Source organism: Xylocopa sonorina, chromosome 5 (genome assembly GCF_050948175.1).
Source record: "Xylocopa sonorina isolate GNS202 chromosome 5, iyXylSono1_principal, whole genome shotgun sequence".
Classification (NCBI taxonomy): Eukaryota; Metazoa; Arthropoda; class Insecta; order Hymenoptera; family Apidae; genus Xylocopa; species Xylocopa sonorina.
In genome coordinates, this window is record NC_135197.1 from 636,781 (window position 1) to 662,380 (window position 25,600).

The following is a 25,600-nucleotide window of genomic DNA, read 5'->3' on the forward strand; positions in this document are numbered from 1 at the left end:
GTGTTATGTATTCCTCGTCTACACTTCAAATGAATGTAAATGCGACACTTCCTTGGTAGGAAATAGCGTCTGCAGATGTCTAGGTATCGTAGCAATAGTGTTCCAATGCTTCTTAAAACGAGATATTGCATCTCATATCTATGTTTCATGATAAGATATAGTATTCATTGCGAAGTGTTATGCATTCCTCGTCTACGATTCAAATGAAAGCAAATGCGACACTTCCTTGTAAGGAAATAGAGTTTGCAGATGTCTACGTATCGTAGCAATAGAGTTCATATGATTCTTAAAACGCGATATCGCATCTCTTTTCTATGTTTCATGGTAAGATATAATATGATTTGCGAAGTGTTATGTATTCCTCGTCTACGATTCAAATGAATGTAAATGCAACACTTCCTTGCAAAGAAATAGCGTTTGCAGATGTCTACGTAACGTAGCAATAGATTTCTAATGCTTCTTAAAACGCGATATCGCATCTCATTTCTATGTTTCATGGTAAGATATAATATGATTTGCGAAGTGTTATGTATTCCTCGTCTACACTTCAAGTGAATGTAAATGCGACACTTCCTTGCAAGGAAATAGCGTTTGCAGATGTCTACCTATCGTAGCAATTGAATTCTTATGATACTTAAAACGCGACATCGCATCTCATTTCTATGTTTCATGGTAAGATATAATATGTTTTGCGAAGTGTCATGTATTCCTCGTCTACACTTCAAATGAATGTAAATGCGACACTTCCTTGCAAGGAAATAGCGTTTGCAGATGTCTACGTAACGAAGCAATAGAGTTAAAATGCTTCTAAAAAAGACATATTGCATCTCATATCTATGTTTCATGATAAGATATAATTTTCATTGCGAAGTGTTATGCATTCCTCGTCTACGAATCAAATGAACGTAAATGCGACACTTCCTTGCAAGGAAATAGCGTTTGCAGATGTCTACGTATCGAAGCAATAGAGTTCAAATGCTTCTTTAAACGAGATATTGCATCTCTTATCTATATTTCATGATAAGATATAATATTCATTGCGAAGTGTTATGCATTCCTCGTCTACGATTCAAATGAATGTAAATGCGACACTTCCTTGCATGGAAATAGCGTTTGCAGATGTCTACGTATCGTAGCAATAGAGTTCTTATGATTCTTAAAACGCCATATCGCATCTCATTTCTATGTTCCATGGTAAGATATAATATGATTTGCGAAGTGTCATGTTTTCCTCGTCTACACCTCAAATGAATGTAAATGCGACACTTCCTTGCTAGGACATAGCTTCTGCAGATGTCTACGTATCGTAGCAATAGATTTCTAATGCTTCTTAAAACGCGATATCGCATCTCATTTCTATGTTTCATTGTAAGATATAATGTGATTTGCGAAGTGTCATGTATTCCTCGTCTACACTTCAAATGAATGTAAATGCGACACTTCCTTGCAAGGAAATAGCGTTTGCAGATGTCTACGTATCGAAGCAATAGAGTTCAAATGCTTCTTAAAACGAGATATTGCATCTCATATCTATGTTTCATGATAAGATATAATATTCATTGCGAAGTGTTATGCATTCCTCGTCTACGATTCAAATGAATGCAAATGCGACACTTCCTTGTAAGGAAATAGAGTTTGCAGATGTCTACGTATCGTAGCAATAGAGTTCATATGATTCTTAAAACGCGATATCGCATCTCATTTCTATGTTTCATGGTAAAATATAACATGATTTGCGAAGTGTTATGTATTCCACGTCTACACTTCAAATGAATGTAAATGCCACATTTCCTTGCTAGGGAATAGCGTCTGCAGATATCTAGGTATCGTAGCAATAGAGTTCTAATGCTTCTTAAAACGCGATATCGCATCTCATTTCTATGTTTCATGGTAAGATGTAATATGATTTGCGAAGTGTTATGTATTCCTCGTCTACTCTTCAAATGAATGTGAATGCGACACTTCCTTGCTAGGAAATGGCGTTTGCAGATGTCTACGTATCGTAGCAATAGAGTTCATATGATTCTTAAAACGCGATATCGCATCTCATTTCTATGTTTCGTGATAAGATATAATATGATTTGCGAAGTGTTATGTATTCCTCGTCTACACTTCAAATGAATGTAAATGCGACACTTCCTTGCAAGGAAATAGAGTTTGCAGATATCTACGTATCGAAGCAATAGAGTTCAAATGCTTCTTAAAACGAGATATTGCATCTCATATTTATGTTTCATGATAAGATATAATAGTCATTGCGAAGTGTCATGTATTCCTCGTCTACACTTCAAATGAATGTAAATGCGACACTTCCTTGCAAGGAAATAGCGTTTGCAGATGTCTACCTATCGCAGCAATAGAGTTCCAATGCTTCTTAAAACGCGATATCGCATCTCATTTCTATGTTTCATTGTAAGATATAATGTGATTTGCGAAGTGTTATGTATTCCTCGTCTACACTTCAAATGAATGTAAATGCGACACTTCCTTGTAAGGAAATAGCATTTGCAGATGTCTACGTATCGTAGCAATAGATTTCTAATGCTTCTTGAATCGCGATATCGCATCTCATTTCTATGTTTCATGGTAAGATATAATCTGATTTGCGAAGTGTTATGTATTCCTCGTCTACACTTCAAATCAGTGTAAATGCGACACTTCCTTGCAAGGAAATAGCGTTTGCAGATGTCTACGTATCGTAGCAATAGAGTTCATATGATTCTTAAAACGCGATATCGCATCTCATTTCTATGTTTCGTGATAAGATATAATATGATTTGCGAAGTGTTATGTATTCCTCGTCTACACTTCTAATGAATGTAAATGCGACACTTCCTTGCAAGGAAATAGCGTTTGCAGATGTCTACCTATCGTAGCAATAGAGTTCCAATGCTTCTTAAAACGCGATATCGCATCTCATTTCTATGTTTCATTGTAGGATATAATGTGATTTGCGAAGTGCTATGTTTTCCTCGTCTACGATTCAAATGAATGTAAATGCAACACTTCCTTGCAAAGAAATAGCGTTTGCGGATGTCTACGTAACGTAGCAATAGATTTCTAATGCTTCTTAAAACGCGATATCGCATCTCATTTCTATGTTTCATGGTAAGATATGATATGATTTGCGAAGTGTTATGTATTCCTCGTCTACACTTCAAATGAATGTAAATGCGACACTTCCTTGGTAGGAAATAGCGTCTGCAGATGTCTAGGTATCGTAGCAATAGTGTTCCAATGCTTCTTAAAACGAGATATCGCATCTCATATCTATGTTTCATGATAAGATATAATATTCATTGCGAAGTGTTATGCATTCCTCGTCTACGATTCAAATGAAAGCAAATGCGACACTTCCTTGTAAGGAAATAGAGTTTGCAGATGTCTACGTATCGTAGCAATAGAGTTCATATGATTCTTAAAACGCGATATCGCATCTCTTTTCTATGTTTCATGGTAAGATATAACATGATTTGCGAAGTGTTATGTATTCCACGTCTACACTTCAAATGAATGTAAATGCCACATTTCCTTGCTAGGGAATAGCGTCTGCAGATATCTAGGTATCGTAGCAATAGAGTTCTAATGCTTCTTAAAACGCGATATCGCATCTCATTTCCATGTTTCATGGTAAGATGTAATATGATTTGCGAAGTGTTATGTATTCCTCGTCTACACTTCAAATGAATGTGAATGCGACACTTCCTCGCTAGGAAATGCCGTTTGCAGATGTCTACGTATCGTAGCAATAGTTTTCTAATGCTTCCTAAAACGCGATATCGCATCTCATTTCTGTGTTTCATGGTAAGATATAACACGATTTGCGAAGTGTTATGTATTCCTCGTCTACACTTCAAATGAATGTAAATGCGACACTTCCTTGCTAGGAAATAGCGTCTGCAGATGTCTAGGTATCGTAGCAATAGTGTTCTAATGCTTCTTAAAACGCGATATCGCATCTCATTTCTATGATTCATGGTAAGATATAATATGATTTGCGAAGTGTTATGTATTCCTCGTCTACACATCAAATGAATGTGAATGCGACACTTCCTTGCTAGGAAATAGCGTCTGCAGATGTCTAGGTAACGTAGCGATAGAGTTCTAATGCTTCTTAAAACGAGATATTGCATCTCATATCTATGTTTCATGATAAGATATAATATTCATTGCGAAGTGTTATGTATTCCTCGTCTACACTTCAAATGAATGTGAATGCGACACATCCTTGCTAGGAAATAGCGTCTGCAGATGTCTAGGTATCGTAGCAATAGTGTTCTAATGCTTCTTAAAACGAGATATTGCATCTCATATCTATGTTTCATGATAAGATATAATATTCATTGCGAAGTGTTATGTATTCCTCGTCTACACTTCAAATCAGTGTAAATGCGACACTTCCTTGCGAGGAAATAGCGTTTGCAGATGTCTACGTATCGTAGCAATAGTTTTCTAATGCTTCCTAAAACGCGATATCGCATCTCATTTCTATGTTTCATGGTAAGATATAATATTCATTGCGAAGTGTTATGCATTCCTCGTCTACGATTCAAATGAAAGCAAATGCGACACTTCCTTGTAAGGAAATAGAGTTTGCAGATGTCTACGTATCGTAGCAATAGAGTTCATATGATTCTTAAAACGCGATATCGCATCTCTTTTCTATGTTTCATGGTAAGATATAACATGATTTGCGAAGTGTTATGTATTCCACGTCTACACTTCAAATGAATGTAAATGCCACATTTCCTTGCTAGGGAATAGCGTCTGCAGATATCTACGTATCGTAGCAATAGATTTCTAATGCTTCTTAAAACGCGATATCGCATCTCATTTCTATGTTTCATTGTAAGATATAATGTGATTTGCGAAGTGTCATGTATTCCTCGTCTACACTTCAAATGAATGTAAATGCGACACTTCCTTGCAAGGAAATAGCGTTTGCAGATGTCTACGTATCGAAGCAATAGAGTTCAAATGCTTCTTAAAACGAGATATTGCATCTCATATCTATGTTTCATGATAAGATATAATATTCATTGCGAAGTGTTATGCATTCCTCGTCTACGATTCAAATGAATGCAAATGCGACACTTCCTTGTAAGGAAATAGAGTTTGCAGATGTCTACGTATCGTAGCAATAGAGTTCATATGATTCTTAAAACGCGATATCGCATCTCATTTCTATGTTTCATGGTAAAATATAACATGATTTGCGAAGTGTTATGTATTCCACGTCTACACTTCAAATGAATGTAAATGCCACATTTCCTTGCTAGGGAATAGCGTCTGCAGATATCTAGGTATCGTAGCAATAGAGTTCTAATGCTTCTTAAAACGCGATATCGCATCTCATTTCTATGTTTCATGGTAAGATGTAATATGATTTGCGAAGTGTTATGTATTCCTCGTCTACTCTTCAAATGAATGTGAATGCGACACTTCCTTGCTAGGAAATGGCGTTTGCAGATGTCTACGTATCGTAGCAATAGAGTTCATATGATTCTTAAAACGCGATATCGCATCTCATTTCTATGTTTCGTGATAAGATATAATATGATTTGCGAAGTGTTATGTATTCCTCGTCTACACTTCAAATGAATGTAAATGCGACACTTCCTTGCAAGGAAATAGAGTTTGCAGATATCTACGTATCGAAGCAATAGAGTTCAAATGCTTCTTAAAACGAGATATTGCATCTCATATTTATGTTTCATGATAAGATATAATAGTCATTGCGAAGTGTCATGTATTCCTCGTCTACACTTCAAATGAATGTAAATGCGACACTTCCTTGCAAGGAAATAGCGTTTGCAGATGTCTACCTATCGCAGCAATAGAGTTCCAATGCTTCTTAAAACGCGATATCGCATCTCATTTCTATGTTTCATTGTAAGATATAATGTGATTTGCGAAGTGTTATGTATTCCTCGTCTACACTTCAAATGAATGTAAATGCGACACTTCCTTGTAAGGAAATAGCATTTGCAGATGTCTACGTATCGTAGCAATAGATTTCTAATGCTTCTTGAATCGCGATATCGCATCTCATTTCTATGTTTCATGGTAAGATATAATCTGATTTGCGAAGTGTTATGTATTCCTCGTCTACACTTCAAATCAGTGTAAATGCGACACTTCCTTGCAAGGAAATAGCGTTTGCAGATGTCTACGTATCGTAGCAATAGAGTTCATATGATTCTTAAAACGCGATATCGCATCTCATTTCTATGTTTCGTGATAAGATATAATATGATTTGCGAAGTGTTATGTATTCCTCGTCTACACTTCTAATGAATGTAAATGCGACACTTCCTTGCAAGGAAATAGCGTTTGCAGATGTCTACCTATCGTAGCAATAGAGTTCCAATGCTTCTTAAAACGCGATATCGCATCTCATTTCTATGTTTCATTGTAGGATATAATGTGATTTGCGAAGTGCTATGTTTTCCTCGTCTACGATTCAAATGAATGTAAATGCAACACTTCCTTGCAAAGAAATAGCGTTTGCGGATGTCTACGTAACGTAGCAATAGATTTCTAATGCTTCTTAAAACGCGATATCGCATCTCATTTCTATGTTTCATGGTAAGATATGATATGATTTGCGAAGTGTTATGTATTCCTCGTCTACACTTCAAATGAATGTAAATGCGACACTTCCTTGGTAGGAAATAGCGTCTGCAGATGTCTAGGTATCGTAGCAATAGTGTTCCAATGCTTCTTAAAACGAGATATCGCATCTCATATCTATGTTTCATGATAAGATATAATATTCATTGCGAAGTGTTATGCATTCCTCGTCTACGATTCAAATGAAAGCAAATGCGACACTTCCTTGTAAGGAAATAGAGTTTGCAGATGTCTACGTATCGTAGCAATAGAGTTCATATGATTCTTAAAACGCGATATCGCATCTCTTTTCTATGTTTCATGGTAAGATATAACATGATTTGCGAAGTGTTATGTATTCCACGTCTACACTTCAAATGAATGTAAATGCCACATTTCCTTGCTAGGGAATAGCGTCTGCAGATATCTAGGTATCGTAGCAATAGAGTTCTAATGCTTCTTAAAACGCGATATCGCATCTCATTTCCATGTTTCATGGTAAGATGTAATATGATTTGCGAAGTGTTATGTATTCCTCGTCTACACTTCAAATGAATGTGAATGCGACACTTCCTCGCTAGGAAATGCCGTTTGCAGATGTCTACGTATCGTAGCAATAGTTTTCTAATGCTTCCTAAAACGCGATATCGCATCTCATTTCTGTGTTTCATGGTAAGATATAACACGATTTGCGAAGTGTTATGTATTCCTCGTCTACACTTCAAATGAATGTAAATGCGACACTTCCTTGCTAGGAAATAGCGTCTGCAGATGTCTAGGTATCGTAGCAATAGTGTTCTAATGCTTCTTAAAACGCGATATCGCATCTCATTTCTATGATTCATGGTAAGATATAATATGATTTGCGAAGTGTTATGTATTCCTCGTCTACACATCAAATGAATGTGAATGCGACACTTCCTTGCTAGGAAATAGCGTCTGCAGATGTCTAGGTAACGTAGCGATAGAGTTCTAATGCTTCTTAAAACGAGATATTGCATCTCATATCTATGTTTCATGATAAGATATAATATTCATTGCGAAGTGTTATGTATTCCTCGTCTACACTTCAAATGAATGTGAATGCGACACATCCTTGCTAGGAAATAGCGTCTGCAGATGTCTAGGTATCGTAGCAATAGTGTTCTAATGCTTCTTAAAACGAGATATTGCATCTCATATCTATGTTTCATGATAAGATATAATATTCATTGCGAAGTGTTATGTATTCCTCGTCTACACTTCAAATCAGTGTAAATGCGACACTTCCTTGCGAGGAAATAGCGTTTGCAGATGTCTACGTATCGTAGCAATAGTTTTCTAATGCTTCCTAAAACGCGATATCGCATCTCATTTCTATGTTTCATGGTAAGATATAATATTCATTGCGAAGTGTTATGCATTCCTCGTCTACGCTTCAAATGAACGTAAATGCGACACTTCCTTGCAAGGAAATAGCGTTTGCAGATGCCTACGTATCGAAGCAATAGAGTTCAAATGCTTCTTAAAACGAGATATTGCATTTCATATCTATGTTTCATAATAAGATATAATATTCATTGCGAAGTGTTATGCATTCCTCGTCTACGATTCAAATGAATGTAAATGCGACACTTCCTTGCAAGGAAATAGCGTTTGCAGATGTCTACGTATCGTAGCAATAGAGTTCTTATGATTCTTAAAACGCGATATCGCATCTCATTTCTATGTTTCATGGTAAGATATAATATGATTTGCGAAGTGTTATGTATTCCTCGTCTACTCTTCAAATGAATGTGAATGCGACACTTCCTTGCATGGAAATAGCGTTTGCAGATGTCTACGTATCGTAGCAATAGAGTTCTTATGATTCTTAAAACGCGATATCGCATCTCATTTCTATGTTTCATGGTAGGATATAATATGATATGCGAAGTGTCATGTATTCCTCGTCTACACTTCAAATGAATGTAAATGCGACACTTCCTTGCTAGGAAATAGCGTCTGAAGATGTCTAGGTATCGTAGCAATAGTTTTCTAATGCTTCTTAAAACGCGATATTGCATCTCATTTCTATATTTCATGGTAAGGTATGATATGATTTGCGAAGTGTTATGTATTCCTCGTCTACACTTCAAATGAATGTAAATGCGACACTTCCTTGGTAGGAAATAGCGTCTGCAGATGTCTAGGTATCGTAGCAATAGTGTTCCAATGCTTCTTAAAACGAGATATCGCATCTCATATCTATGTTTCATGATAAGATATAATATTCATTGCGAAGTGTTATGCATTCCTCGTCTACGATTCAAATGAAAGCAAATGCGACACTTCCTTGTAAGGAAATAGAGTTTGCAGATGTCTACGTATCGTAGCAATAGAGTTCATATGATTCTTAAAACGCGATATCGCATCTCTTTTCTATGTTTCATGGTAAGATATAACATGATTTGCGAAGTGTTATGTATTCCACGTCTACACTTCAAATGAATGTAAATGCCACATTTCCTTGCTAGGGAATAGCGTCTGCAGATATCTAGGTATCGTAGCAATAGAGTTCTAATGCTTCTTAAAACGCGATATCGCATCTCATTTCCATGTTTCATGGTAAGATGTAATATGATTTGCGAAGTGTTATGTATTCCTCGTCTACACTTCAAATGAATGTGAATGCGACACTTCCTCGCTAGGAAATGCCGTTTGCAGATGTCTACGTATCGTAGCAATAGTTTTCTAATGCTTCCTAAAACGCGATATCGCATCTCATTTCTGTGTTTCATGGTAAGATATAACACGATTTGCGAAGTGTTATGTATTCCTCGTCTACACTTCAAATGAATGTAAATGCGACACTTCCTTGCTAGGAAATAGCGTCTGCAGATGTCTAGGTATCGTAGCAATAGTGTTCTAATGCTTCTTAAAACGCGATATCGCATCTCATTTCTATGATTCATGGTAAGATATAATATGATTTGCGAAGTGTTATGTATTCCTCGTCTACACATCAAATGAATGTGAATGCGACACTTCCTTGCTAGGAAATAGCGTCTGCAGATGTCTAGGTAACGTAGCGATAGAGTTCTAATGCTTCTTAAAACGAGATATTGCATCTCATATCTATGTTTCATGATAAGATATAATATTCATTGCGAAGTGTTATGTATTCCTCGTCTACACTTCAAATGAATGTGAATGCGACACATCCTTGCTAGGAAATAGCGTCTGCAGATGTCTAGGTATCGTAGCAATAGTGTTCTAATGCTTCTTAAAACGAGATATTGCATCTCATATCTATGTTTCATGATAAGATATAATATTCATTGCGAAGTGTTATGTATTCCTCGTCTACACTTCAAATCAGTGTAAATGCGACACTTCCTTGCGAGGAAATAGCGTTTGCAGATGTCTACGTATCGTAGCAATAGTTTTCTAATGCTTCCTAAAACGCGATATCGCATCTCATTTCTATGTTTCATGGTAAGATATAATATTCATTGCGAAGTGTTATGCATTCCTCGTCTACGCTTCAAATGAACGTAAATGCGACACTTCCTTGCAAGGAAATAGCGTTTGCAGATGCCTACGTATCGAAGCAATAGAGTTCAAATGCTTCTTAAAACGAGATATTGCATTTCATATCTATGTTTCATAATAAGATATAATATTCATTGCGAAGTGTTATGCATTCCTCGTCTACGATTCAAATGAATGTAAATGCGACACTTCCTTGCAAGGAAATAGCGTTTGCAGATGTCTACGTATCGTAGCAATAGAGTTCTTATGATTCTTAAAACGCGATATCGCATCTCATTTCTATGTTTCATGGTAAGATATAATATGATTTGCGAAGTGTTATGTATTCCTCGTCTACTCTTCAAATGAATGTGAATGCGACACTTCCTTGCATGGAAATAGCGTTTGCAGATGTCTACGTATCGTAGCAATAGAGTTCTTATGATTCTTAAAACGCGATATCGCATCTCATTTCTATGTTTCATGGTAGGATATAATATGATATGCGAAGTGTCATGTATTCCTCGTCTACACTTCAAATGAATGTAAATGCGACACTTCCTTGCTAGGAAATAGCGTCTGAAGATGTCTAGGTATCGTAGCAATAGTTTTCTAATGCTTCTTAAAACGCGATATTGCATCTCATTTCTATATTTCATGGTAAGGTATAATATGATTTGCGAAGTGTCATGTATTCCTCGTCTGCACTTCAAATGAATGTAAATGCGACACTTGCTTGCAAGGAAATAGCGTTTGCAGATGTCTCCGTATCGTAGCAATAGAGTTCTTATGATTCTTAAAACGCGATATCGCATCTCATTTCTATGTTTCATGGTAAGATATAATATGATATGCGAAGTGTCATGTATTCCTCGTCTACACTTCAAATGAATGTAAATGCGACACTTCCTTGCTAGGAAATAGCGTCTGAAGATGTCTAGGTATCGTAGCAATAGAGTTCTAATGCTTCTTAAAGCGCGATATCGCATCTCATTTCTATGTTTCATGGTAAGATATAATATGATTTGCGAAGTGTTATGTATTCCTCGTTTACACTTCAAACGAATGTAAATGCGACACTTCCTTGCAAGGAATTAGCGTTTGCACATATCTATGTATCGAAGCAATAGAGTTCAAATGCTTCTTAAAACGAGATATTGCATCTCATATCTATGTTTCATGATAAGATATAATATTCATTACGAAGTGTTATGCATTCCTGGTCTACGATTCAAATGAATGTAAATGCGACACTTCCTTGCAAGGAAATAGCGTTTGCAGATGTCTACGTATCGAAGCAATAGTGTTCATATGATTCTTAAAACGCGATATCGCATCTCAATTCTATGTTTCATGGTAAGATATAACATGATTTGCGAAGTGTTATGTATTCCTCGTCTACACTTCAAACGAATGTAAATGCGACACTTCCTTGCAAGGAATTAGCGTTTGCACATATCTATGTATCGAAGCAATAGAGTTCAAATGCTTCTTAAAACGAGATATTGCATCTCATATCTATGTTTCATGATAAGATATAATATTCATTACGAAGTGTTATGCATTCCTGGTCTACGATTCAAATGAATGTAAATGCGACACTTCCTTGCAAGGAAATAGCGTTTGCAGATGTCTACGTATCGAAGCAATAGTGTTCATATGATTCTTAAAACGCGATATCGCATCTCAATTCTATGTTTCATGGTAAGATATAACATGATTTGCGAAGTGTTATGTATTCCTCGTCTGCACTTCAAATGAATGTAAATGCGACACTTCCTTGCAAGGAAATAGCGTTTGCACATATCTACATATCGAAGCAATAGAGTTCAAATGCTTCTTAAAACGAGATATTGCATCTCATATCTATGTTTCATGATAAGATATAATATTCATTACGAAGTGTTATGCATTCCTGGTCTACGATTCAAATGAATGTAAATGCGACACTTCCTTGCAAGGAAATAGCGTTTGCATATGTCTACGTATCGAAGCAATAGAGTTCAAATGCTTCTTAAAACGAGATATTGCATCTCATATCTATGTTTCATAATAAGATATAATATTCATTGCGAAGTGTTATGCATTCCTCGTCTACGATTCAGATGAATGTAAATGCGACACTTCCTTGCAAGGAAATAGCGTTTGCAGATGTCTACGTAGCGTAGCAATAGAGTTCTTATGATTCTTAAAACGCGATATCGCATCTCATTTCTATGTTTCATGGTAAGGTATAATATGATTTGCGAAGTGTCATGTATTCCTCGTCTACGATTCAAATTAATGTAAATGCGACACTTCCTTGCAAAGAAATAGCGTCTGCAGATGTCTAGGTATCGAGTCAATAGTGTTCTAATGCTTCTTAAAACGAGATATTGCATCTCATATCTATGTTTCATGATAAGATATAATATTCATTGCGAAGTGTTATGTATTCCTCGTCTACACTTCAAATCAGTGTAAATGCGACACTTCCTTGCGAGGAAATAGCGTTTGCAGATGTCTACGTATCGTAGCAATAGAGTTCATATGATTCTTAAAACGCGATATCGCATCTCATTTCTGTTTCGTGGTAAGATATAATATGATTTGCGAAGTGTTATGTGACGTCAGGCGTAGCGCCTGCCACCCATCAGCCTCCTCACCGCCTCCAGCATCAACCCCTGCACGCAGGCAACCTGCCGTACACGCCTGCAGATTCAGCAACCAGCAGCGTTCGCGCGCGCACGGGTGCACGCGCTCGCACGCACGTAGGAACATCTCTTTCTCGCTCGCACCAACGAGCAACGCTGTCTCGCTCGCACCTACGAGCATCCCCGCCTCCCTCGCATCGAGGACTCCGTCCAGAGGGAAGAAGTCGCAGCCCGTCACCGGAATGGGGACTGTTCCAGTTTAGGGAACCAACATTGCCAGACCCTGTGTACTATTTTTAACTCATATATTACATCTATGTACATGTATTATAATCCTAAATCTAAGTACTCATGACACATATTGTAACACACCACAACACACACGTAATTCTAAGTCCGTAGGTATATGATTATATATTAAGACGCGCCTGCGCCAACGACACGCGCAGCTAGCCCCACCACGAGCCGCGAGTCCCCACTCGCTGGACCACGCGCTCCCCACTATGAGCGCCCGCGACCGAAGCGCCTCGCGAACCGAGGAGGTCCGAGACGCGACTCCAGAGAGTCAGTCTACTTCGAGATTCCAGTCCGAGGAGTCGAATCCTCCAGTACCATTTCTTATACTCGAGCCATTAGCCGCCTCAATGTGGGGTCTAGGCTACGCGCTAGTATTTCTATTTCCTTAGTTCTAACTTAGAATAATTTCAACTTTGTATAATTTTAACTTAGAATATATTCCATTTATTTTACTACATCTAGTTTTTGAGTTTAATACCATATCTACTAATTCCTATATCTACTAAATCAAATGCCACTTCTCGCGCTTAATACAAACAGTAACAACGAATTCTTCCACGTGTCTCTTCCATACAACTGGGTAGCTTCCCATCACCTCGAAGGAGTATAGAACTCAGCTTTGCAGAGTTGCGATAGAGCGGACCGCCGCTTATCCTTCCGAGCATTGTCTGTTAGTACAGAAAACTCTGGGTGAATGGGGCGTGATTCCGGTTCGCGAAGAACACGACGCGCGGGTAGGAAGAATTTCCTTCGCTCACTTGTGCGTGGATACTTGGGTAACGTATCCCGGATCCCCGTGTACCAGCAACCTGTCTCCGCACCTACTCAGCAGCATCTCTCCGAAGTCTCCAGCAACGCCGAGTCTCCTGTTTCCGCAGCCGAGGTTGCTGCGATATCTACAGTCTCCACCGAATCCGCTTCGCATCCGAGTCGCAGTTTCCCGCTTCGCTGGAAGCTCATTGAATTATCAACCTCAATCAACAGGCCAGCACCTACGTCGATACCAATCAACGATCCACGGCGAGAATTTTACCAACGTATCGAGAACGAAATCAGCAAAGGTAATATTTCCAACTCCTAATATCCGCGAATCGCGAGTGTTTTGTCCGTGTCGCGTTAGCTGAAATAGTCGAACCCGGTCGTAACGCGTTTCCGCGGACCGAATTTCGAACAAATAGGCTAGTGTCGTGAAGCCTCCGGATAAACGAAAAGTTATTTCGCCGGACGTGACATAAAATTGGTGACAGCGGTGGGATAGTCGCGCATACTCTGCTGTAATTCGACTGATAGGGTACGCGAACAGCCATGGCTACGCGCACGCCAATAAAACGCACGCGACTGCAAACTCAAAAGGATTCCGCTATCGAAACCGAACACCGCCGAACTTTGGATTTCCATGAACCGCTCGCTTCAAACGGCGCCGCCGCCGCACCTACAACCCCGATTGCTACTACTTCCGCGAATAGAGATAGGGATCAGACAGTTATGAACCTTACAAACCAAATCGAATTACTACGGCAAGAATTAGATTCCCTTCGCGCAACTCGTTCAAGTAACGCTGAAACAATTTCTGTCGGTACGCCTCGTACACAACCGTTTGCTACCTCCATATCTGAAACGTTAACGCCACAAACAGACAAACTTTCGTTCCGAGAAGCTCTAGAGACAGTTCCAATATTCGACGGAAAGAATATTCCACTGCTCCAATTTATTCGGGCCTGTAAACGAGCAAAGGACCTAGTTTCGCCAGAAGGGGAGCCTTCACTTACTCGGCTAATAATTAACCGTCTTCGGGGCCGCGCCTACCTGGCCGTCGAGGACGAACCGTGTACCTCGATTAGACAATTAACTGAAATTCTACGGTCGGCTTTCGGGTCAACGAAATCTACCGACCATTACCGTGGCGAGTTGGCAAACACGTTTATGCGACCCGGGGAACATATTTTAGACTTTATCGGCCGAATTAAAGATTTGAGGAACGCAGCGATTGACTGCGAACGTTATGATTCGGACGAAATAATTAGTTCGCGCTCGGGGATAGATTCGCTCACCTTAAGGTGTTTTTGCGACGGCCTTATCCCGGAAATCCGCTTATCTATGAATACCCGAATATACGAGACATACAACGACGCGTTCGCACACGCAAAAGAACTTTATCGCAGGTACGAACTCGACAAGGAAAGATTAGTCACACCGCGCTCGCGTAGCGAATTCGTCCCTAACGAACGCCGAGTAGAAACCTTTTGTCATAAGTGCAATAGTAGGAATCATACTACGCGTGACTGTAGGGCTATTAACAACCCTCGGCCATATAACTCTTACCCTCGCGATGAACCGCCGAGGGACTCGCGCCGCGTCCAGGACACAAGACCGCAAATAACGGGACCTCCGCGCGGTCAGTACGCACCGCGCGACCGCGTCGAAATTACTTGCAGGTATTGCAAATTCCCAGGGCACACAATCGATGAGTGCCGAAAACGCCAACACAATAACGCGATAGCTAGTAGAGCCATCGAAAATAACGCCCGTCAATACCAGGGAAACGCGAACGGCCTCCCAACCCGCCGCGAGACGGTACGCGAGGCCGCATCGAATCGTCACGTTCTCGCACTAACGGAAGAAATCGAGGAGATGTAAATTTTCGAGCCGCAGTTAATGTAACCGGAAAAACGAGTGTCCCTACGGTCATCATTAATTCGAAATCGCTAATTAAGCCTGTCGTTATGATGATAGACACCGGGGCAGAAATAAATGTAATAAAAGAAAACGCGATTAGGAAAAATCTCCAAATAAACCGCGCCGAACGTTTAACAATCACCGGGATTACCGATGGCACCGTAGCCACCTTAGGGACGGTTACGTTATCCATATTTTCACGCGATATACCTTTTAATATTGTAAGCGCAGATTTTCCTATCAAAACAGCCGGCATCTTAGGATCAGGCTTCTGCGCGGACGCGGATATTTCGTTTAAAAATAAATTTATCCTTTGGCACGGCAATCGTATACCATTTGCGTCCCCAAGGGATATAATAGAACATATTACACTTCCTCCGCGAACCAATTCAGGTATACGCGTTCGCGTAATTAACTCGAGCGTCGATGAGGGTATAATCCCCAGAGTTGAGCTCGCGGAGGGAGTTTATTTCGGCAACGCTATAGTACGCGTCAAAGAAGGATACGCTGTAACACGCATAATAAATGCAACCGACAGCGAAGTAACGATTCCCATTCCCAAAGTACATGTGGATCCACTTCCCGTATCCAGTCTAATTCCAAATCCTAATCCTACGCTGTATCCTCTATTTTCAAATTCCAACGAACAACAAACTCTTCCAGATCAAAAATTACCAAGCGCCGCATCCAATTATACCAAATCCATCAATGCCGAACCTCTAAAAACCTCCGTTTTTTTTTCAAACAAATATTCAAACCATCGAGTCAATATCAATCACCAAAATATAACAAACAAAACCTTTTCTAAGAACCCCAGAGCTGGGAACCTAAACAAAACTTCGTACGCCGATATACTTAAACGAAACCCGAAACCGGAGATAACGCGAAGCGAGTCGAGTGCGTCGCAACCCGAGAGTAGGTTCAACAAAATAATATCCGCCTTACGCCTCGATCACCTTAACAAAGAAGAAAAAACAGACATCCTAGATTTAATTTCCAACGCACAAGATCTTTTCCACTTACCCGGCGACAAATTAGGCTTCACAAATGTAACTTCACACCGCATACCAACTGTCAATGACCAACCCGTGAACGTTAAACAGTACAGATTCCCTCCGGTTCACAAACAAGAAATCCAGAAACAGATGGAACAACTTCTAAGCGACGATATAATTAGACCATCGAAATCACCGTATAATTCCCCGCTCTGGGTAGTTCCGAAAAAACCAGATTCTGCAGGAAACAAGAGGTGGCGCGTTGTAATCGATTATCGCGCTTTGAACGAAAGATCGGTAGCCGATGCGTACCCTCTCCCCTGTATTACGGAAATCCTGGACCAGCTGGGCAGCTCAAAGTACTTTAGTACGTTTGATCTGGCCAGTGGTTTTCACCAAATTCCGATGTCTCCGTCCGACGCCGCGAAAACCGCATTTTCGACACCACACGGACATTTCGAGTTCCAACGAATGCCCTTTGGCTTGCGTAACGCCCCAGCCACGTTCCAGAGACTCATGGACAGCGTGCTAACGGGTTTGCAAGGGAACGAAATGTTCGTGTACCTCGATGATATCGTTATATATGCCAGCTCGTTACAAGAACATAGAAATAAGTTTAATAAACTCGCGGAGCGATTACGGGCCGCAAATCTGGTACTGCAACCAGATAAATGCGAGTTTCTGCGTCGGGAGGTTAACTATCTTGGTCATATAATAAGCGAGAAAGGAGTAAAACCAGATCCGAATAAAGTTCGCGCCGTAAAGGACTTTCCGAGACCACAAAATCCTAAGCAAATTAAACAATTTCTCGGTCTCGCTGGCTACTATCGTCGTTTTATAGCAAATTTCTCTGCACTCGCAAAACCGTTAACGAATCTTTTGAAGAAAGACGCAAAATTCATTTGGCGCAACGATCACGAAAACGCATTCGTAACTCTTCGTGACATGCTCTGCGAAGCTCCGATCTTACAATATCCTGATTTTACAAAGCCATTCATAATCACATCCGATGCATCTGCCGACGCAATTGGCGCCGTATTGAGTCAGGGCCCTATAGGAAAGGATCTTCCAATCGCTTATACATCCAGATTACTAAATAGTGCCGAGAAAAATTACTCCACCATTGAAAAGGAATGTCTGGCGATTATATACGCGGTTCACTTCTTTAGGCCTTACATTTACGGGAAAACGTTCAAACTAGTTACCGATCACAGGCCACTAGTTTGGATGAACTCAGTGAAAGACCCATCGAGCAGGTTAATTCGTTGGAGACTCAAATTGGCGGAATACGAATACGAAATCATTTACAAACCAGGAAAAGTTAATATGAATGCAGACGCCTTATCTCGTAATCCTGTAACCGTGCAACCAATTTCCAATTCCACTGATTCTGAAAACGATCTTTTCGACATCCGACGACCCTCCTCACATTCAGTTCCAACCGCTCCACCGCCAACGCCAGCATCCTCTTCCGAGAGTCTCAATACCCCTTATCCTTCGACGAAACAAGAAAAATCTACTTTACCAACACCATCCACTGAATTACCGACCGCCGACACCGACTTACCCGTACGACAACGACACGTATTCGTAACAACTAGAGACTCTATAGCAGCACGACGCGATAATCTAGTTTGTTTTATAACAAAAGGAGGCCGCCCTTTCGACAGAGGCGCCCTCGAGTTACAAAAATCAGGAAAATTTTTCCAACACAAGGACCATATCACTTTAGCAAGAGCTAAAGTAAAATCTGATAACGGTTATTTCCAAATCGCTCTTCCTGTAACTGAACATGAAAGAAAAGCAATCGATAACGAAATTTTACTAGAATCACTAAGATCTCTGTATGACGCCGTAACAGAACTTCAAATTCAAACTTTCAGTATTTCGCAAGCTTCAATAGACACGGTACCTTTCTCTCAAATAAAAAGAATACTTCTAGATCTTTTCTACGAAACAAACGTACAAATTACAATTTGTCAAGGCTTGATTCAAATTCCACCACCGGAACGTAGAACCGACATAATTCGCGAAAACCACGACACCCCACTCGGAGGCCACAAGGGAATTAACAAAACATATTCTAGAATTCGCGAGTGGCATTTCTGGCCCAATATGAAGACCGAAATACAAGCTTATATCGATAATTGTGACCAATGCCAGAGACAAAAATTAACGCGAGTAAAGACACGACAACCATTGACACTGACGGACACTCCCGGCACCGCTTTTGAAAAAATATCCATGGACGTGATGGGTCCCTTACCTCCAACACCAGACGGTTTTACTAACATTCTCACTATACAATGTCTACTAACAAAATATTCCTTAGCCATTCCTTTAAAACGCACAACAGCGGTAGATATCGCCGACGCATTCATCACACATTTCATTTGCCAATTCGGATGTCCTAAGGGAATCCTTACGGACCAAGGGTCAAATTTTATTAACTCACTCATGAAAACAATAGCAAAAAGATTTAAAATCCAACAGTTCAAAACCACAGCTTTCCACCCTCAAACTAATGGCTCTGTAGAACGGTCTCATCATGTACTCGCGGAATATTTGAAACAGTTTATCGGCAATCGTAATAATTGGGAAAAATGGCTCCCATTTGCAATGTTTTCGTATAATACGAGCACGCACGAGGGCACACGCTACACACCGTACGAGCTCGTATATGGTAAAATCGCCAGGCCTCCTTCAGCAATTCCTTTTCAAGATACGTCCGAGAACGAATCTTACGCCAATTATCTTGACGAACTAAGCGATAGGATCCGAACTTCGCAGGAACTCGCTAAAAAGAACTTAGATGGAGCTAAAGTCCGAGCTAAGCATTATTACGACAAAAAACTGAATGTACAGAATTTCCAAGCAGGCCAATGGGTATATTTGCTACGAGAGCCATTGAAGCACAAGTTTCAATCTCAATACACCGGGCCATATAAAATCTTGGAAATTCTAGATAATAACAATGCCAAAATTAACGTTAAGGGTAGACATAAGATAGTACACACCAATAAGTTAAAACTTTGTAAACGGCTGCAAGCGAGAACTGTGAGAGCGAACGTATGCACGTATGACAGATCCAGTGACAGTGTTCAGTGCACCGCTAATCTAAAAACTGAAAATCACGACGAACTATGTGTAAAAGCAAAACCCAAAGACGCATTTAAAAGTGTGACTAGTGCCAGCAGTGTAGCAACACGGGAAAAGGCCAGAACACCAGCAGCGCAGCATCCGCAGCATCCACAGCATACGCAGAGGCCGCAGAGCGCACATCATCCGCAGCGCACGCAGAATCCGAAGAACCAACAAAATACGCTGAATCCGCTGAATCCACAGAAGATGCAGAATCCGCTGAAACTGCAGAATCCACAGCATCCGCGGCATCCGCGGAATCCAAAGCATTCGCATCTACAAGGACGAGAACAGGACGAGAGACACGGAAAAGGAGTAATCCATCCGCAGTTGTCCGCTCAGACAAACACAGTCCAGAGATTTCGGCATTGCCGAAATTCTTTTTCAATGGGGGGAGGTGTGACGTCAGGCGTAGCGCCTGCCACCCATCAGCCTCCTCACCGCCTCCAGCATCAACCCCTGCACGCAGGCAACCTGCCGTACACGCCTGCAGATTCAGCAACCAGCAGCGTTCGCGCGCGCACGGGTGCACGCGCTCGCACGCACGTAGGAACATCTCTTTCTCGCTCGCACCAACGAGCAACGCTGTCTCGCTCGCACCTACGAGCATCCCCGCCTCCCTCGCATCGAGGACTCCGTCCAGAGGGAAGAAGTCGCAGCCCGTCACCGGAATGGGGACTGTTCCAGTTTAGGGAACCAACATTGCCAGACCCTGTGTACTATTTTTAACTCATATATTACATCTATGTACATGTATTATAATCCTAAATCTAAGTACTCATGACACATATTGTAACACACCACAACACACACGTAATTCTAAGTCCGTAGGTATATGATTATATATTAAGACGCGCCTGCGCCAACGACACGCGCAGCTAGCCCCACCACGAGCCGCGAGTCCCCACTCGCTGGACCACGCGCTCCCCACTATGAGCGCCCGCGACCGAAGCGCCTCGCGAACCGAGGAGGTCCGAGACGCGACTCCAGAGAGTCAGTCTACTTCGAGATTCCAGTCCGAGGAGTCGAATCCTCCAGTACCATTTCTTATACTCGAGCCATTAGCCGCCTCAATGTGGGGTCTAGGCTACGCGCTAGTATTTCTATTTCCTTAGTTCTAACTTAGAATAATTTCAACTTTGTATAATTTTAACTTAGAATATATTCCATTTATTTTACTACATCTAGTTTTTGAGTTTAATACCATATCTACTAATTCCTATATCTACTAAATCAAATGCCACTTCTCGCGCTTAATACAAACAGTAACAACGAATTCTTCCACGTGTCTCTTCCATACAACTGGGTAGCTTCCCATCACCTCGAAGGAGTATAGAACTCAGCTTTGCAGAGTTGCGATAGAGCGGACCGCCGCTTATCCTTCCGAGCATTGTCTGTTAGTACAGAAAACTCTGGGTGAATGGGGCGTGATTCCGGTTCGCGAAGAACACGACGCGCGGGTAGGAAGAATTTCCTTCGCTCACTTGTGCGTGGATACTTGGGTAACGTATCCCGGATCCCCGTGTACCAGCAACCTGTCTCCGCACCTACTCAGCAGCATCTCTCCGAAGTCTCCAGCAACGCCGAGTCTCCTGTTTCCGCAGCCGAGGTTGCTGCGATATCTACAGTCTCCACCGAATCCGCTTCGCATCCGAGTCGCAGTTTCCCGCTTCGCTGGAAGCTCATTGAATTATCAACCTCAATCAACAGGCCAGCACCTACGTCGATACCAATCAACGATCCACGGCGAGAATTTTACCAACGTATCGAGAACGAAATCAGCAAAGGTAATATTTCCAACTCCTAATATCCGCGAATCGCGAGTGTTTTGTCCGTGTCGCGTTAGCTGAAATAGTCGAACCCGGTCGTAACGCGTTTCCGCGGACCGAATTTCGAACAAATAGGCTAGTGTCGTGAAGCCTCCGGATAAACGAAAAGTTATTTCGCCGGACGTGACAGTTATGTATTCCTCGTCTACACTTCAAATGAATGTAAATGCGACACTTCCTTGCAAGGAAATAGAGTTTGCAGATATCTATGTATCGAAGCAATAGAGTTCAAATGCTTCTTAAAACGAGATATTGCATCTCATATTTATGTTTCATGATAAGATATAATATTCATTGCGAAGTGTCATGTATTCCTCGCCTACACTTCAAATGAATGTGAATGCGACACTTCCTTGCATGGAAATAGCGTTTGCAAATGTCTACGTATCGTAGCAATAGAGTTCTTATGATTCTTAAAACGCGATATCGCATCTCATTTCTATGTTTCATGGTATGATATAATATGATTTGCGAAGTGTTATGTATTCCTCGTCTACACTTCAAATGAATGTGAATGCGACACTTCCTTGCATGGAAATAGCGTTTGCAGATGTCTACGTATCGTAGCAATAGAGTTCTTATGATTCTTAAAACGCGATATCGCATCTCATTTCTATGTTTCATGATAAGATATAATATGATTTGCGAAGTGTTATGTATTCCTCGTCTACACTTCAAATGAATGTAAATGCGACACTTCCTTGCAAGGAAATAGAGTTTGCAGATGTCTACGTATCGTAGCAATAGAGTTCATATGATTCTTAAAACGCGTTATCGCATCTCATTTCTATGTTTCATGGTAAGATATAACATGATTTGCGAAGTGTTATGTATTCCTCGTCTACACTTCAAATGAATGTGAATGCGACACTTCCTCGCTAGGAAATGGCGTTTGCAGATGTCTACGTATCGTAGCAATAGTTTTCTAATGCTTCCTAAAACGCGATATCGCATCTCATTTCTGTGTTTCATGGTAAGATATAACACGATTTGCGAAGTGTTATGTATTCCTCGTCTACACTTCAAATGAATGTAAATGCGACACTTCCTTGCTAGGAAATAGCGTTTGCAGATGTCTACGTATCGTAGCAATAGATTTCTAATGCTTCTTAAAACGCGATATCGCATCTCATTTCTATGTTTCATGGTAAGATATAATATTCATTGCGAAGTGTTATGCATTCCTTGTCTACGATTCAAATGAATGTAAATGCGACACTTCCTTGCAAGGAAATAGCGTTTGCAGATGTCTACGTATCGTAGCAATAGAGTTCTTATGATTCTTTAAACGCGATATCGCATCTCATTTCTATGTTTCATGGTAAGGTATAATATGATTTGCGAAGTGTTATGTATTCCTCGTCTACGATTCAAATGAATGTAAATGCGACACTTCCTTGCAAAGAAATAGCGTTTGCAGATGTCTACGTAACGTAGCCATAGATTTCTAATGCTTCTTAAAACGCGATATCGCATCTCATTTCTATGTTTCATGGTAAGATATAATATGATTTGCGAAGTGTCATGTATTCCTCGTCTACACTTCAAATGAATGTAAATGCGACATTTCCTTGCTAGGAAATAGCGTCTGCAGATGTCTACGTATCGTAGCAATGGAGTTCTTATGATTCTTAAAACGCGATATTGCATCTCATTTCTATGTTTCATGGTAAGGTATAATATGATTTGCGAAGTGTCATGTATTCCTCGTCTGCACTTCAAATGAATGTAAATGCGACACTTGCTTGCAAGGAAATAGCGTTTGCAGATGTCTCCGTATCGTAGCAATAGAGTTCTTATGATTCTTAAAACGCGATATCGCATCTCATTTCTATGTTTCATGGTAAGATATAACATGATTTGCGAAGTGTTATGTATTCCCCGTCTACACATCAAATGAATGTGAATGCGACACTTCCTCGCTAGGAAATAGCGTTTGCAGATGACTACGTATCGTAGCAATAGAGTTCTTATGATTCTTAAAACGCGATATTGCATCTCATTTCTATGTTTCATGGTAAGGTATAATATGATTTGCGAAGTGTCATGTATTCCTCGTCTGCACATCAAATGAATGTAAATGAGACACTTCCTTGCAAGGGAATATCGTTTGCAGATGTCTAGGTATCGTTGCAATAGTTTTCTAATGCTTCTTAAAACGCGATATCGCATCTCATTTCTATGTTTCATGGTAAGATATAACATGATTTGCGAAGTGTTATGTATTCCCCGTCTACACATCAAATGAATGTGAATGCGACACTTCCTCGCTAGGAAATAGCGTTTGCAGATGACTACATATCGTAGCAATAGAGTTCTTATGATTCTTAAAACGCGATATCGCATCTCATTTCTATGTTTCATGGTAAGGTATAATATGATTTGCGAAGTGTCATGTATTCCTCGTCTGCACTTCAAATGAATGTAAATGAGACACTTCCTTGCAAGGGAATAGCGTCTGCAGATGTCTAGGTATCGTAGCGATAGAGTTCTAATGCTACTTAAAACGCGATACCGCATCTCATTTCTATGTTTCATGGTAAGATATATTATGATTTGCGAAGTGTAATGTATTCCTCGTCTACGATTCAAGTTAATGTAAATGCGACACTTCCTTGCAAAGAAATAGCGTTTGCAGATGTCTACGTATCGTAGCAGTAGATTTCTAATGCTTCTTAAAACGCGATATCGCATCTCATTTCTATGTTTCATAATAAGATATAATATTCATTGCGAAGTGTTATGCATTCCTCGTCTACGATTCAAATGAATGTAAATGCGACACTTCCTTGCAAGGAAATAGCGTTTGCAGATGTCTACGTATCGTAGCAATAGAGTTCTTATGATTCTTAAAACGCGATATCGCATCTCATTTCTATGTTTCATGGTAAGGTATAATATGATTTGCGAAGTGTCATGTATTCCTCGTCTACGATTCAAATTAATGTAAACGCGACACTTCCTTGCAAAGAAATAGCGTTTGCAGATGCCTACGTATCGAAGCAATTGAGTTCAAATGCTTCTTAAAACGAGATATTGCATCTCATATCTATGTTTCATGATAAGATATAATATTCATTGCGAAGTGTTATGCATTCCTCGTCTACGATTCAAATGAATGTAAATGCGACACTTCCTTACAAGGAAATAGCGTTTGCAGATGTCTACGTATCGAAGCAATAGAGTTCAAATGCTTCTTAAAACGAGATATTGCATCTCATATCTATGTTTCATGATAAGATATAATATTCATTGCGAAGTGTTATGCATTCCTCGTCTACGATTCAAATGAAAGTAAATGCGACACTTCCTTGCAAGGAAATAGAGTTTGCAGATGTCTACGTATCGTAGCAATAGAGTTCATATGATTCTTAAAACGCGATATCGCATCTCATTTCTATGTTTCATGGTAAGATATAACATGATTTGCGAAGTGTTATGTATTCCTCGTCTACACTTCAAATGAATGTGAATGCGACACTTTCTCGCTAGGAAATAGCGTTTGCAGATGTCTACGTATCGTAGCAATAGAGTTCTTATGATTCTTAAAACGCGATATCGCATCTCATTTCTATGTTTCATGGTAAGATATAACATGATTTGCGAAGTGTTATGTATTCCTCGTCTACACTTCAAATGATTGTGAATGCGACACTTCCTCGCTAGGAAATGGCGTTTGCAGATGTCTACGTATCCTAGCAATAGTTTTCTAATGCTTCCTAAAACGCGATATCGCATCTCATTTCTATGTTTCATGGTAAGATATAATATGATTTGCGAACTGTTATGTATTCCTCGTCTACACTTCAAATGAATGTGAATGCGACACTTCCTTGCATGGAAATAGCGTTTGCAGATGTCTACGTATCGTAGCAATAGAGTTCTTATGATTCTTAAAACGCGATATCGCATCTCATTTCTATGT